The sequence below is a fragment of the Diospyros lotus genome, chromosome 2, assembly GCF_014633365.1.
Source record: "Diospyros lotus cultivar Yz01 chromosome 2, ASM1463336v1, whole genome shotgun sequence".
NCBI lineage: Eukaryota > Viridiplantae > Streptophyta > Magnoliopsida > Ericales > Ebenaceae > Diospyros > Diospyros lotus.
The window spans coordinates 27,254,831-27,272,540 of NC_068339.1; the positions used below are offsets into that span (position 1 = coordinate 27,254,831).

The 17,710-nt window shown below is 39.7% G+C and overlaps 1 pseudogene; it reads left to right on the plus strand.

The window, feature by feature from the left end:
* LOC127795406 (calcium permeable stress-gated cation channel 1-like) overlaps positions 1 to 17,710 on the plus strand; it is an 86,115-nt pseudogene that overhangs the window by 21,619 nt on the left and 46,786 nt on the right.

Sequence of the window (17,710 nt, forward strand, 5' to 3'; positions counted from 1 at the left end):
GCCCTCAGGGATACTATCTTGGTATAACAGGTCCGAGAGTTCACCCTCCAAGATTCAGCGATCATGTCTCCCTCAATGCATTCTCAAGCTTAAAGTCTTCAATACCTGTATTGAATCCTACAACATCCTCAATTCTTCAAATCTTCTGCAAATAATGAAGAATGATATCTTTGTTCAAAAATCTGATAGACACTGTTAGAGATTTGTTTTTGTTCGTGTTAATCGGAGACATTGTTCAGAGACTTTTTCATAACAGCTAAAGTTTTTAGTCTTAAGATAGACTTAAACAAATCATCAAATCATGTTCTTTAGTTCTCTTTGTGTTAGTCTTGAAAGGTGATAAGAGTTGATACTCTATTTATTATAGCTATGTCATTATGTGTCTTTAAGATCTGTGGAAGGAAGTTGAATACTCTCTTTATAGCTCTTAATATCAAACAAACTGCTCATCAATGGCCACCTTTCAAACAGGTTTATACACGGTTTAAATACTGGTGACAAATTTGGCTAGTTTTACTCCGAAATGCTGCTGTATACTTGAATGACAACCAACCTAGTCTAAGACCTTGAAAAAAAACTATTGGCAAATTCTTTTGCTAACTGAATATGCAAATATTAGAATTCTTAACAGATATGAACTCAACAGAATGTTCCTCTTACACAATTAGTCTTCTGCTAATTTCTTAATTTAATTGTTGGTCTTATACTGCCATATGACCTGATATCATCTGGACAAAGTGTGTTATTTTGTAGAACATGTTATCCACTACTGTGTGTATTGTCTACTTACATTCTCTCTCTCTCTCTCTCTCAGTTTTGATTTATTTTTTTGTGCTGATTTATGCACATTTGCAGACTCAAAATTTTTGTTCCCATTACATTACTTGCATGCGCTGTCCTGGTCCCTGTTAACTGGACAAATAACACGTCAAGGCTATCCAAAGTAACTTACAGTGATATTGATAAGCTTTCTATAGCCAACATTCCTAGTGGATCTCAAAGGTGAGAAATTTATTTTCGTATTTATTTATTTTCTGGCAAGCTTCTAAACATGTTACTTCATTGTTTCTTGGAAGGCAGGAATATTTAACATCCCATCTGCATTTTTTATGCCTCCCTAAAAGGGATGTCTCTAGTGCATCAGGCCTTCCTATTTAAACTATAGTTTTTAATATGACTTTCTGTTTGTAAAATTTTGAATCTTTCTCTATTCTACTCAGTTAAGTAAATTGACTGTTAATGTGATCAACACGTTATATCAAGCCCTAAATTATTGCAGCACTCTGTCATCCCATAATTTATATTGCTTGGTCCCAGGTACACCTTTATTAGCAGTAAAGGTGCTGATAGTTTTTTGTTGTTGAGAGTAGAAAATTTTCTTTTATGCCTGATATTCACTTGGTTTTCCAGGTACAATTTTGTTTGTTGGGGTGAGTTCATGGCCCCCAACAAACCTAGATTATTTTTCTTAGTACAATTTGTAATACCCGGGAATGGTATGAGGATATAAATGGTATTTAATGAAGAGTATAATTAGAATTTGCGGAAAAATGAGACTTTAGGGTACACTATCACAACTTTAGGTAGTCGAATTAGTCAGAGGGAGTACCCCGGACCCTAGAAGATTAAGGAAAATTGTATAGTATCGATGAGTGATTTAATTTATGATTTTTAGTGATGAAAGAAATTGGATCGAGAACAGTTTTCGGTACAGTTGTCGATTGGGCTAAGAAAACCGAATCGACGTAGGAGACATTCGAAAAGTCAATGGAGCATGTCAAGGACCAATATTTGTTGTATAGAACAACCCTTAAGTGATTTCTGGTTGAATCGAATGAATTTAAGGTCAAAACGGTCAATCGGGCCTAAGTGCAGTTTTCTAATTTTGCCCGAGGGAGGTCAAAATGGTAATTATTCGGAAGTTTCAAGAGGCAAGTGAAAAGTACAAGACTTATGGGACTTAGTGATGGTGTTGGGAAGATCAGGGGTATCAAGGAAAAGGCCAAAATGAGATTTGATAAAATCAGGGGGGTGAAAATGCAATAAACCAAAGTCTGGCAGTGTGAACACAAAGGGAAAACGGCCGCCGCACTGCCACCGCACGTGGCCGCCGTTTCCGGCAATGGGACGGTCGAGTGTGGCTTGGGGGAGGTGCTATACGGCGCAAGGATGCTTGGTGGCCAAACCTTGGCCGGTGATTGGCTGAGAGGTGACCGGAAATCGCTATAAAAGGGGGGGCCGAGGGTTTCGAAAATTTTGCAAGAAATCGACTGAGTTTTTGGATGATTTTTGGAGCTTTGATAGAGGGCTTTTGGTCGCGAGGCATCAAGGATCATTTTGGGAGCATTTTGAGGTATTTTCGTGTTCATTTGGTGGCCAATCGAAGCTTGGCCGTGAGTGGGAGGCGGACCGCCTAGGGCTACCTGTAAATCGATTTTTGGAGGGCCTTTTGGTGTTGTTTCGGCCTGATTTTGGTGACATCGTGATCGACATTAAGAGGGCTTCAAGGGGGTACCGGTTTCGAGGTCATCGGAGCAACCGTCGGCGACTGGCTCGAGGAAGAAGATGGTGGCGCGTGCAGTCACGCGCCAGCCTTCACCCTCACACACGCGCCTAGCGTGTGAAGGCGCGTGAGCAAGGGTTTTTTTGGTAATTTCGATTCTAGAATTTTTGTTTAATTATTTTAGAATTTTCTGTATTGAAATATTTTGGAAAATAGTTGAGGAAATAATTATTTTGGAATTACCAAGGTGAAAAATGGGAGAAAATAGAGGAAATTAAGGAAAATTTGAGAAAAATGGATTTTAATGCTTCCTTAATTAATTATGGTGTTTAGGAAGTGTTGTGGTTCGAGGTTGACTGTAAGTTCAAGTGCTTATGTTTGGGTACGCAAAACGAGGTTGTGCACGAGGATCGAGACGATCCGAATACGTCGAGGTGAGTAGTTTACCCTAAAACTTGGTGTTTGAGTTTCCTAAATGTGTTGTGGATTTCATGCAAAATGGTTTTGTGTATTGAAATGGTAACCGGTGACGGTTGGTTTTTATGAGGGAGGTTTATCCCTAAACGTTTTGAACTGGTGCATTGCATTTTATAAAATGTTGTTTATATGATGCATTGAATTGTGAAATATGGTATTGTCTTGAGTTTTGTGTGTACGTATGGAATATCAGCCTCAGATGTTGTCTGGATAGTGTAGCCATAATTCTTCAAGGGTGTGACGGAATAATAGGGGTATCTGATGCTGGTGTGCATGTCAGGATAGCCGCCTTGGTTTCCGTGCCAGACCGTTTGGTCAGGGAAGTTGCACTAGGACGGCTAGGTGGTCCATACAGTGTTGTTCATATGGGATGTCAGCCTAGGATATTGTCTGGATAGTGTAGCCGTAATTCTTCAAGGGCGTGACGGAATAATAGGGGTATCTGATGCTGGTGAGTATGTCAGGATAGCCGCCTTGATTTTCGTGCCAGGTCGTTTGGGCAGGGAAGTTGCACTAGGATGACTAGGTGGTCCATGTGAAATTTTGGAGTTGAGATTGTATGGTGGTTCTTGGATGCTTAAGGTGGGAATGTATTCTGGTGAGATGCGTTGGCAGCCCTATTTAAGCTAGAATCACGTCGCGTCGTCGTGTCGGTATGGTGGCATAACTTTTAGAGAAATTGCTCTTTTCCCGTGGTAGGGCTAAGCGCGTGGGATTCTCTTGGGCTAGGGCTTACCGGGTGTATTGGTTTATTTCATGTCGTGCATTCATTCATGAAAAATGTGATTTTGAACTCTCACTTAGATGATTCATCATCTAATTTGGACTACGTGCATGGAATATTCAAACGTTCCAGGTGAAGGCAGCGGTACAAAAGGAAAGGGGATTGCCGAGGAATGGCGGCGATTAATTGATAGTTTACTTTATGTCATTTTCAGTTATGTTGTTTGTTTTGAAAACATCATGTAAACGTTGGCTTAGCTTTATATTATAAATAAAGTGGTTTCAATTATGACCTGTTAAGGTTTCGATCTAACTTCCGCATTTGTGTTGGTGAACCTGTCTTAGTTATTGATGGTTCATAGTTGATATACTGAGAAGGTGTAACGGGATCTTCGGGGAACGGTTTATGTTGAGTTTCTATTGTTTGTTGGAAAAAAAAAATATATCCCCGGAATCTTACGTTACCTAACGCTCTCGGGAATTGGGGTGTTACACAATTCATGAAGAAAAAGTTAAAAATGGACCTTGAAAAACCAGATTTTTTTTTTTTTTTTTTGGTTTGGGAACAAAAAAAATATGGTTTATTGAGGTCCATTGTTAACTTTTTCTTCTTTTAGTTATTTTCTTTTGTTTACCTATGCCTTCTTTTCCTTAAAGACTACTGCAACTCCTGCCCTAAACTTTTTTGTTCCCTAACCATCCCTTCTAAACCCCACACTTTGGCCGGTCTTTCTAATTAGATTCATACTCTTCACATTACTTCCTGATTCAAGCAGAGGGGTAGAACTGTAGAAGTCTTCAATTGAAGGAGAAAGTGGCATTGCTTCAATCAGGGAGAGTGGGTAGCCACACTTCCTCAACCTTGAGGGGTTTTACCCAAGAACCTAACCCAAGCCAACTTGTCTCATTAATCGAAACAGTTTCAGCGTTCTTAGTTCTTTGCAGTTGCAGTTGACACTGAATCTGCCTCCACTATTCCCTACTGAATCTGTAATACCCTTTCCTAATCTTAGTATCTTCTCTAATCGATCTCATACATCTAAGTAGAAATTGGCTCCAAAACCTAAGCTCACATGATCCCATTTTCAGAAAGTTGCTGTTTGGGTTGTTAAATTGCTGACTTGGCCTCACAGTTTTGCATTGATGCAACCCATAGAATAATTACAAAGCATATTAATTCATTTATTTGATATGGTGTGACTCAAATTGCCATGGTTGGAAGAATGGTCATGAAGTTGTAATCAGCTCAATTTATGAGATAATATGCAATTCTCATGCTGAATGGAAGAATTTTGGTTCTTTCATTTCCAATATATTGAATTAGGGGAAAATCTGATTTTGTACAACATGAAATTACACATTGAAAAGTTCTTAGGAAAACCCTAGGGCAAATTGCGAATAGAGTAGAGAGAGAATTTGGAGGAGGAACTAACTTCGTATTTCATTCAAACTGCAAACTAACTGAAATGGAGCGCATTACTGTATATATATATGTGTGTGTATATATATATATATATATATATATGACAGCAAGCCTCTTCCATTGACTTAACAACTTACATGGCTTAATGAATTAATATAAATCAATACAGAAGAGTAAAATAAACCAAATAGAAAAGAGTACTGTTACTAATACACTAACTGCTGCTAAAACAATATGCTTTCACACATGATACTGGGAGAATATATCCCAACCCATTGATATATCTGTATGTGGCATTTTGAAGAATTTCCCTTTTACTGTTGCAATTTGTAAGCATAATTTGTGACAAACCAAAAAGTCCTCAATTTTAATCACAACCAGCTAATATCTTAAATACATGGGCTGACATATCGCCCCAAAATTATACAACAACGGAAGCAAATTAATTATAAATACACATCTCAGGGACTTCCTTACATAACAAGGCATCAATCATTCAAATACATCAATCACCAAACCTGAGCCCCGGGTCAAAACTCACGCCTCGGGTCAAAACTCATGCCCCAGAGATCTTTTCAGTTGGGATTGCCCTATATACATAGCCACCTGAGACTGACACGCCAAATGATCCAACTATGACATAAGCTCCTACACTTGGAATGATGTAAAAGACAAGGTGAGCCACAAGGCTCAGGAAGCATAACAAAAGAATAAAGGTAAGTGTGGGAACAAATCTCTCACCCATAATACACATGCCCCAACCAATGCAATGCCATAAATGATAATGTCACACCATACCATGCACGAAGATATTCGGTGCATAACCCAAATAAACCAATGCATGTAATGGTCCTTGGGGCCCACATAAGAAATGCACAACCTGGCACCCAAGTCCCGGCATACAAACCTACAGTAGCCACGAACTGGCTAGCATAAGGCACATGAGCCCGAAGCCCCCACTACAACCACAAACTAGAGTTCTCGAGTCATAGCTATTTGGAGCCCAACTCCCACTCATAGCTATCGAGGGTTAACTCCATTCCATAATCCATATCAACTAGTAACCATGCAATGTAACAAATAATAAATGCAATGGCTTTTGCAACATTAACGTGATGACAAGGCCCCCATAAGCCAAGCATCAGGCCATGCTACGCCCACGTAGGAATTCACATAAGTGAATGCTCTAAATGTATATGCTCCCTTAACATATACAAGTCAGCTCTCAGCAGGCCAACTGTGTCATGCCAATGCTCGCACTCCCAACACATACAAACATGATGACCCCCAATGAATGCAAGCCCAATCCCATGCATTGCAATGCCATGCGATATGTCACATAATGGCAGAGCTGGTCGACAGTGACCAGGCACCGGTCAACGATCCATGACTAGGAACAATTGGTTGATAGCCATCCTCGGTCCGGTCGATGGTTCGCTCCAGTGTCACCAAACGATCAACATGTCACCTCATTGGTCGATAGCTCATGCTCCTTGTTATTACGACTCACACCCATAGGAAACCATAACCACAACCAAATCCCGCCAACTCTCTAGGAACCTACTCCCAAACTGGTTCAGCATCATTACTAAGGAAGTAGGGGTGGTACAATAGCCCGAAAGCACTTACCAATTTAAACCCCAGAAGTCTCCTATCGAATTCAGTTCAATTTAACTCACAAAATAAATATCCATAACGCACATAAGTGACTCCTGGAACCAAATTTGGTTAAGGAAGGAGTTGGAATTCATAAATTGAAGGAGACTCGCAAAGGGAGTAAGGTGCTTGACTTTAATTAGCAGATTTCAGGGTTTTATGCCCACACGTTGCTAAATCAATACACGCTGCAAAATGTTATAATTCAACCAAATTAGTAAGATTGCACCCAAAATTAAATTCCAACCGTTAGGAATTTCTATTATATTTTTCCCCACTTACCTGACTATTTAAACTTCAATTAAACTGAATTTTCCTTCAATTTCCCTCGAATTTTCTCCCCCATTTCCGTGTTTGCATGCTGCTTCTTCTTCTTCTTCTTTAATTTTCCCTCAGAGTTCCTATCGAAGACCTCCTGAAACCTGCTGAAATTGGAGGTTTAAATGGAAAAAAGAGGGCGGCTCAGTGCTGGCCGCGCGACAGCCATTTGTTGCCCACCGCCTCGTTTTGGGCAAGGTGTGGCTGGAAAATTCCAGCCAAAATCCCCCCTCGCATGCACCTGGCCCCCAGTTCGAACCTGCGACCTGCCCCCCAGTTCGAACCTGCGACCTGCCCCTTCACCTTGCGCGCATGTGCCATCCCACCCTCCCTCACAATTATATGCACTTAATTAATTTTAAGATAAACCCGCCACAGTTTTGGGGAATTACATTTAACCCCACAACTTCTAGAAATTACCACATACACCCCACTTATTAATAACTCTTATACCCCAAATTTTCTAGCAATTACTTGCCAATTTCTTAAATACAAAATAATTTAATACTTCCCCTTAAATACACAAATATTCACTAATCACCTCATATACATTAATTAATAATTATTATTTGTTCTTGAATTACCGGGATATTACATAATTGATGCATATCATTCCAAAAGTTATATGCTTATTGCAATTTGTAAGCATAATTGAAGTGTGGTTGGAAGAATTATGTGCTTATTGCATTCTTAGCCCAAGCTGTGAAGATCCAAATATAGTCTATCATCTTGGAAGAACCCAAAAAATGGATCGAAGGAATAAAGCAAATGCCACATTTTTCCTGATTCTAAGACTAGAACGTCAATCTGGTGGTGTCATGTAGAGTCCAAACCTCTTTAACAGGTTTGTTAACAATTTGGTATTTTATTGTAAGAGATCCATCGATTCTAAGATCTTGTAGTATCACTTTTCAACATAATTCTTCTTATTTAGGGGGACATGTGGGATGAATAGGACATTTTTTTCAACATTTATGGTATGTAGTAAATGTCATTATTATCTTCGCCATCAGTCATGATATTGTATTATCATATAATCAAATAAGGACTTCATATATAATTCTTCTTATTTAGGGGGAAATGTGGGATGAATAGGACATTCTTTTCAACATTTATGGTATGTAGTAAATGTCAGTTTTATCTTCGCCATCAGTCATGAGATTGTATTATCATATAATCAAATAAGGACTTCATATATAACAGTTTATACTCTAGGACTTCATATAATCAAATAAATGTCACTTTACTTTTACTTCCAGTACTACTGTAGTGCAGTGGATGATGTTCACCATTCTGGGATTGCAGATTTTGGGCTCACATTGTTATGGCCTATGCATTCACTTTTTGGACATGTTATGTGCTAAGAAAAGAGTACAAAACAGTTGTATCAATGCGGTTGGACTTTCTTGCCTTAGAAAAGCGTCGCCCTGATCATTTCACGGTAAGATGCAACCTGTCCTTTGGAAAAGGATGTTTTACATTTTTATCATCTCCTTGGGATTATTTGGCCTTGTTCATGTGTTCTTTTATTTTAAATTTTAGTTGTGATGTGTTAGTTCTTTCCTATGCATTGGTATCTCCTTGAGTGCAGTTTATATGTTTAAGTTGTATGTAAAATATTGACATCCCTGTGCATACTGGTATACGTTCTGGTACCACATGGTGCTAACATCCCTGTGCATACTGGTATACGTTCTGGTATACATCATTCTCCAGAATTGTTCCTGTATGGTGCTTCTTACACTGTTTTTTCTTCTGTGTGTGTGTACTAAAATAAGCAATGATGGTAAGCATTTGAGTATCAAAACAAGTCTGATAGTTGTATCAAACAGCAGTTGACTTTAGCTGTTGAGCTTCTTGGCAATTTGAAAACTTGGCACTTTTGTAGTTTGTGCAGTCACAAATTCCTGAGAAGTTTATTGATCCTCACATGTCCATAAAGTTGCCATTAAGACTCTTCAGTGCCAGCTTCTACTAAACCCGAGTGTTGAAACTGATTGTTCACAGGTCCTTGTAAGAATTGTACCGTCAGACCCCGATGAATCAGTTAGCGAGCTTGTGGAGCACTTTTTCCTCATCAACCATCCAGATCATTACCTTACTCATCAGGTTGGCTCGGGTAGCATTCTATTAATAGATGGATAAATATGCACATTCAAATACACATAGATCTTATATGAATACTTGGAATGGGGATGGTGGGGGGGTGCGGGGGGAGGGTGGGTGGGGGCAGAGAAGAAGATGATATGAGCCTTCTATACAAGTTAGTCTGAATTTCATGAGAAGTATTTTGCTTGAATCCACCTGTATCTATTTAGGTTGCAGTAGATCTGGTTAATTACAGTATTATGAGTTAGATGGACTTATTCACAAGCTCTCGAGTTTTATGCTTCTTTTTATTATTATTGTTATTACTTTTTGTATGTTGAATTCTATTTTGTGTTTAGTGGATAATGAAGTGTTAATAATGCCAGCAGAACTCGTCAGTCACTCTATTTTCAAGGGCAGAAATGAAGATTTAATCTTTATTGTTGTATTTAATAAAAACTTCTTGTATTTGGCATGGTGAATGACATGTGGAAGTATCAACCTAGAGACTATGGAGAAATTTCTTCTGTGTATTATGTACATGATAAGGAGTTAATAGTATCAACAAGAACAAGACATTTAATTTTCTTTCTATTATTTTTTCCAACTGTTGTCAAACAGTCAGTTGAGCCAGAAACTCAGCTTGTTCAGAGTTTGAGCTACTGTAAGTTATACCATATTTAGAGACCACATTTACTTACAGAAAAATATTAGTATAATGTTCAATTTTACTTAGAGGAAGGGTATTTACTTAAGTTATTAATTTCTTACCTATAAGATAATTGAATACCTGTTAAATTACTGTCCAGCTTTGTTCTCACTTAAAACTTTTTTGCAGGTTGTGTACAAAGCCAACAAACTTGCAAAATTGGTCAAGGAGAAGAAGAAAAAGGAAAACTTTCTTGACTATTACCAGTTAATTTATTCTAGGAGTTCGTCAAAACGGCCTATGATGAAGGTACCGCATGCATGTGATGCCTGTCTTCAATAGACGTATTTGTTGCATGAGGTGTTGCTATAGTGTCTGTCATAATGCTACTTTCCTTCTTGTTCTGGTGCAGTTCAGTTAATTAATTTAGGGTAATAACAGAATTTTTTCATTTTTTTTAAACTTGCAGACTGGTTTCCTTGGCCTCTGTGGGGATAAGGTGGATGCAATTGATTTTCAGACATCCGAAATCGAGAGACTATCAGGAGAAGTAATTCCTCTTATTGAACTTCTCTTAGATAACTTATAATTTTCTTTTTCTATTCAGAGTTTGTTATGAAATGAATGCCTCAACTCTATTGATGAACGGAAAATAGAACTTATATACAAAAGAAAGAAGGAAAAGAAAAACAGAAACAAAAATTCTGTTTCTAACCAATCTAACTAACCGAAATTAGTTTAGCTAATTAACAATAATCAGAAACTGATTTAACAACCTTCTTCTTCTTAACACTCCCCCTCAAGACGAGCATATACGTTATGAATGCTCATCTTGACCAGCAAACTATGAAATTGAGATGGATGCAATGCCTTTGTAAACATGTATGCTAGCTGGAGATTAGTCTTCAAATGCAATGGCTTTATCACTCCTGCAAGCACCTTTTCTCTAACAAAATGACAATCCAGCTCAATATGCTTTGTTCTTTTGTGAAACACTGGATTCTTGGAGATATGCAATGCTGAAACATTATCACAATACAAGTGCATTGATCCCTCATGATGAATTTTGAAGTCATTTAACAGATAAATCAGCCATATAACCTCACATGGAGTCACAGCCATTGCCCTATACTCTGCTTCAACAGAACTTCTTGCCACTGTCTTCTGTTTCTTTGACTTCCAACTAACCAAAGCATCTCCAAGAAAAATACAAAATCCTGTCAAGGATTTTCTTGTTTCATTGCACCCTCCCCAATCACTATCTGAATATGCTTTTAGGGCGAAATTAGAAGATGATGACATAGGTATACCTTGTCCTGGTGCTGACTTAAGATATCTCAAAACTCTGTATGCAACATTCAAATGTATTGTTGCTGGTTTGTCCATGAATTGAGTTAAAATATGAACAGCATAGCTAATATCAGGTCTCGTTAGAGTTAGGTATAACAACTTCCCTACAAGCTGCCTATATATTGTTGGATCTTGCAGCAAGTCAATATTAGTATGAACCAGCTTATGATTTACCTCCATAGGTGTACTACTTGGTTTTGCTCCCAAATGACCATAGTCCTCCAACAACTCAAGAGTATACTTTCTTTGAGATAGTGTTGAAATCCTAAATGATTTGAAGAGGATTTGGAGGAGATTGTGGTAAGAGATTGAGATTGAGGTCACAATATTTGGAAGGTTTAGGCTGATTCTTTGGGGCTGATTTCTTGAGTTTAATCTTATGTTTCCATTTTTGTTCTCTATGTACATATTAAATAGGGATCATGTATGTGAAGAATAGGTAGACTAATGTAATAATAGGTCCGATTCAATTTTCCCATCATCTTCATGGTATCAGAGCCCAAATCTCTCTAAAACCCTAGAAGCCATGGCCGCCAGCCATGAGTCCATCCAGTCGGTAACTCAAGAGGGAGAATCAGAGATAATCCCCTCCATGGGTTCGACTGGTGGGTTTGAAAATTCTTCAATTTGTCTTACCGTAGAGAAGCTGAATGGGAAGAACTACCGAGAATGGGCCCAATCCATCAAGCTGGTCATCGACGGCAAAGGCAAACTGGGCTTCCTTACCGGCAAGATCAAACAACCATCTTCCAAGGAGGTAGCGGCCTTCCAGAAATGGCGGTCTGAGAATTCCCTTATCACCTCCTACTTGATCAACTCCATGCGACCAGCGATCGGCAAGACATACATGTTCCTGCCGACAGCAAAAGACGTATGGGAAGCCGTTCGCGAAACCTACTCCGATGCCAAGAATGCCTCTCAAATCTTCGAGATAAAGACTCGGTTGTGGCAGATGAAGCAAGGAGAAAGAGAGGTGACAGAATATTACACGGAGATGCTAGGTTTATGGCAGGAACTGGACCTCTGCTGTGAAGAATCTTGGGAGTGCACGAGTGACAATGTGCGATTCAAGAAGAGGATGGAGAACGAGAGGGTGTATGAGTTTCTGGCTGGTCTCAACAGAGAGATCGATGATGTGAGGAGCCGAGTCTTGGGTCGTCGGCCATTACCTTCCATTCGGGAGGTATTCTCTGAGATTCGGCGTGAAGAAAGTAGGCGGAAGGTGATGTTGAAGGAGAAGATTGCTACTGGGCCTGAAGCTTCGGCTCTTGCTGCTCGTGGGCCTTCCACAACATCTGGGCTGAGACAAAACAAAAGGCTTTTCTGTGACCATTGCAAAAAATCAGGTCATTCCAAAGATACTTGTTGGGTTTTACATGGCAAGCCTGCTGATTGGAAGCCCAAATAGCTAAATAAATCTCATAGGTACCAAGTCTTGACTGAACAGAAAATAGAATCAGCACATCATACTCAGTTAACCCCTACTGGGGGTTTTAACTCCGAGCAACTTGAGAAGTTATATGCTCTTTTCTCGACTTTTCAAGCCTTGGGTCAGTCTTCTACGCCTCCTTCATCAAATTCCTTAGCCCACAAAGGTACTTTTTTGACTGCTCTTAGTGCTACTTTGCGCTGTACTCCCTGGATTATTGATTCTGGCGCATCCGACCATATGACTGATTCCCATTATTTATTTTCCACATACTCGCCTTGTGCTGGTAACTTGAAAGTAAAAATTGTAGATGGTACTTTATCCCCGGTAGCTGGCAAGGGGAGTATCCGTATCTCTGAATTTATTACTTTGGAGTCTGTCCTTCGTGTTCCTAATCTGTCTTGCAATCTATTGTCTGTTAGTCAGCTAACCAATCAATCTCATAGCTCAGCTACATTTTTGTCTTCCCATTGTGTCTTTCAAGATCTATCATCGGGAAAGACGATTGGCAGTGCTAAGGAATGTGCGGGTCTCTACTACTTTGATGACGCTCTTATGAGTAAACAATGTCATCCTTCTATTTGTAATTCTGCATCTAGTCCTAAGGATAGTGACCTTTTGTTATGGTATAAACGAATGGGTCATCCAAATTTTCAATATCTAAAACGTTTGTTTCCTTCACTTTGTTCGAATAAAACTCTTTTGAATTTACAATGTGAAGTCTGTGAACTTGCAAAACATTCTCGCACTACTTTTCCCTCCAGTTCTTACAAACCATCTATGCCTTTTACTTTGATTCACAGTGACCTTTGGGGGCCTTCACGAGTTCCCAATAGGACCCACACAAAATGGTTTATTACCTTTATTGATGACCATTCTCGTATTTGTTGGGTGTATTTACTATATGATAAATGTGAGGTTAGTTATGTATTCATGAACTTCTACACTATGATTTACACCCAATTTCACACAAAAATTCAAATTCTTCGTACTGATAATGGCACTGAGTATTTCAATCATTCTATGGGCCCCTATCTTTAAGCCAAAGGTATTGTTCACCAGAGTTCTTGCGTTCAAACCCCCCAACAAAATGGGGTTGTTGAACGGAAAAATCGGCATATTCTTGAGGTAGCTCGTGCCATATTGTTCACTTCTCACATGAAAAATCATTTTTGGGGTGATGCCATTCTGACTGCTGCATTCCTCATCAACCGAATGCCTAGTCGAATTCTCTCATTTGCAACCCCTCTCCAAAAATTCCAGGAGATCTTCCCTAATTCTCGACTGAGTTCATCTCTCTCGCTTCGTGTTTTTGGGTCCACCGTGTTTGTCCACATTCACGCCTCCCAACGTACTAAGTTGGATCCAAGAGCCCTCAAATGTGTTTTCTTTGGTTACTCTCCTACTCAGAAGGGTTACAAATGTTATGACCCTCTTTCACAGAAATTATATGTCAGTTTGGATGTCACATTTTTTGAGCATACTCCTTACTACTCGCTTCAGGGGGAGTCCTTGAGTGAAGCTCATCCCTCAGACACCAACTTTGATGTTGCGATCTTTAAGTCTGCTCCTTATAATATACCATCTCCTTCTTTGTCCAACGCAGAAGGAATCTTGAACTCAGGGGGAGATGTGGGAGAACAAATAGACAAGGAGCCACTTGTCTACTCAAGGAGACCTAAATCAAAGCCCGATGAGACTCTCGCATCCGAAGCATCAAAAGAGTTTGAACCGGTGATGGCTCCTGCTACTCATGAGCCAAAACCCAATCCTGACCAGGTAAAAATTCTTGATGACTTACCTATTGCTCTTAGAAAACAACCTCGTTCATGTACTCTCCATCCTATCTCAAAATTTGTATCTTACAATGCCCTTTATGCTAAGTGTCGTGCTTTTACATCTAACCTTGACAGAATCCAGATTCCTAAGAATATTCAAGAAGCCTTGGAGATTCCAAAATGGAGAGAAGCAGTGATGGAAGAAATAAGGGCCTTAGAAAAAAATGGAACTTGGGAGGTGATGACGTTGCCAAGGGGGAAGAAACCAGTGGGATGTAAGTGGGTGTTCACGGTGAAGTACAAGGCGGATGGCACAGTAGAGCGGTACAAAGCCCGCCTAGTTGCAAAGGGGTTCACCCAAACATATGGTATTGACTACACCGAGACATTTGCTCCAGTAGCCAAGCTAAATACTATATGAGTTCTCTTGTCCTTGGCAGCAAACCTGGATTGGCCACTCCATCAGTTTGACATCAAGAATGCCTTTCTGAATGGTGAGCTAGAGGAAGAAGTATTCATGACATTACCACCAGGATTTTACAAGGAAGGAAAAGAAACCAGAGTATGTAGATTGAAGAATCTCTATATGGGCTCAAGCAATCACCAAGAGCGTGGTTTGACAGATTCGCGAAGGTAATCAAGAATCAAGGATATCAACAGGGGCAGTCAGATTATACTATGTTCTTCAAACTATTCAATGATAGTAGGAGGACCATTCTGATTGTGTATGTGGATGACATCATTCTTACTAGAGATAACATAAGAGAGGTAGAGAGGTTGAAGAAAGTCTTAGTCACAGAGTTTAAAGTAAAAAACCTAGGACAAATGCGATATTTTTTGGGAATGGAAGTCGTCAGATCAAAGAGGGGAATTAGTGTCTCTCAGAGAAAGTACGTTCTTGACCTTTTGAATGAGACTGGTATGCTTGGTTGCAAGCCAAGCAATACCCCGATCGAGGCAGGGAAAAGAATGGAAGACATTGGAAAGCCTGTGGATAGAGAAAGATATTAGAGGCTAGTAGGTAGACTAATCTACCTATCTCACACTAGACCTGACATTGCTTTCGCTGTAAGTGTTGTCAGTCAGCATATGCATTCACCAAAGGAGAGTCACCAAGAAGCAGTGTATAAGATTCTCAGATATCTGAAAGGCTCACTAGGACGGGGTCTATTCTTTAAGAAAGGAGACAGTAAAAAGATAGAGATCTATATAGATGCAGATTGGGCAGGCTCAGCAGAAGACAAAAGATCTACTACCGGCTATTGTACCTATGTTTGGGGAAATCTAGTAACATGGAGAAGTAAGAAGCAGAATGTGGTAGCCAGAAGTAGTGCTGAAGCTGAATTCAGAGCTGTCGCTCAAGGGATGTGTGAAGGGCTATGATTACAAAAACTTTTGGAGGAACTACACATCATAGTAGAGTTTCCCATCAAACTCTACTGCGACAACAAAGCTGCTATTAGTATTTCCCATAATCCGGTCCAGCACGATAGGACTAAACATATAGAAGTTGACAGACATTTCATAAAGGAGAAAATTGAGAAAGGAATAATCTGCATGACCTATATTCCTACTAGAGAACAATTGGCAGATATATTCACTAAAGGGTTACAGAGATCTAGCTTTGAAGAGTTTATCTGCAAGTTGGACATGATCAATATCTATGATCCAACTTGAGGGGGAGTGTTGAAATCCTAAATGATTTGAATAGGATTTGGAGGAGATTGTGGTAAGAGATTGAGATTGAGGTCACAATATTTGGAAGGTTTAGGCTGATTCTTTGGGGCTAATTTCTTGAGTTTAATCTTATGTTTCCATTTTTGTTCTCTATGTACATATTAAATAGGGATCATGTATGTGAAGAACAGGTAGACTAATGTAATAATAGGTCCGATTCAATTTTCCCATCATCTTCAGATAGTGATATTCCATGCTTGGATCTGGCTATTTCAAGCCCAAGGAAATATGTCAGTTCACCTAAATCTTTAAGCTTAAAGTGGGAGCTCAAGTATTTCTTCAGATCTTCAATAAGAATAGTTTTGTTGCTTGCTATAATAATGTCATCAACATAAACCAATAAAGCAACAATATTTTCTCCCATATGTTTAGTGAACAAAGAGTAATTTGACTTTGATTGAAAAAATCTACAATGAAGTAAACACTCAGTAAACTTGGCATTCCAATGTCTAGAAGCCTGCTTTAAACCATACAATGATTTCTGTAATTTGCACACAAGCTTAATGTCTTTAGACTGTGATCTATCAGATGCAATACTAGTCTCCCTCGGAAGCTGAAGTAGTACTAAGAGCAGTCAAAAAAGTACCTTTGTGGGCTAAGGAACTTGATGAAGGAGGCGTAGAAGACTGACCCGAGGCTTGAAAGGTAAAAAAAAGAGCATATAACTTCTCAAGTTGCTCGGAGTTAAAACCCTCAGTAGGGGCTAACTGAGTATGATGGGTTGATTCTATTTTTTGTTCAGTCAAGGCTTGGTACCCATGAGATTTATTGGGCTGTCTTGGCTTCCAATCAGCAGGCTTGCCATGTAAAACCCAACAGGTATCTTTGGAATGACCTGATTTTTTGCAATGGTCACAAAAAAGCCTTTTGTTTTGTCTCAGCCCAGATGCTGTGGAAGGCCCACGAGCTACAAGGGTTGAAGCCTTAGGCCCAGATGCAATCTTCTCCTTCAATATCACCTTCTGCCTACTTTCTTCACGCCAAATTTCAGAGAATACCTCCTGAATGGAAGGTAATGGCCGACGACCTAAGACTCGGCTCCTCACATCGTCGAGCTCTCTATTGAGCCTAGCTAAAAACTCGTACACCCTCTCGTTCTCCATCCTCTTCTTGAATCGCACACTGTCACTCGTGCACTCCCAAGATTCTTCACAGCTGATGTCTAGTTCTTGCCATAAACCTAGCATCTCGGTGTAATATTCCGTCACCTCTCTTTCTCCTTGCTTCATCTGCCAAAACTGAGTCTTTATCTCGAAGATTTGAGAGGCATTCTCGGCATCGGAGTAGGTTTCGCGAACAGCTTCCCACATGTCTTTCGCTGTCGGCAGGAATATTTATGTCTTGTTGATCGCTGGTCGCATGGAGTTGATCAAGTAGGAGGTGATGAGGGAATTCTCAGACCGCCATTTTTGGAAGGCCACTACCTCCTTGGAAGATGGTTGTTTGATCTCGCCGGTAAGGAAGCCCAGTTTGCCTTTGTCGTCGATGACCAGCTTGATGGATTGGGCCCATTCTCGGTAGTTCTTCCCATTCAACTTCTCTACGATAGGACAAATTGAAGAATTTTCAAACCCACCAG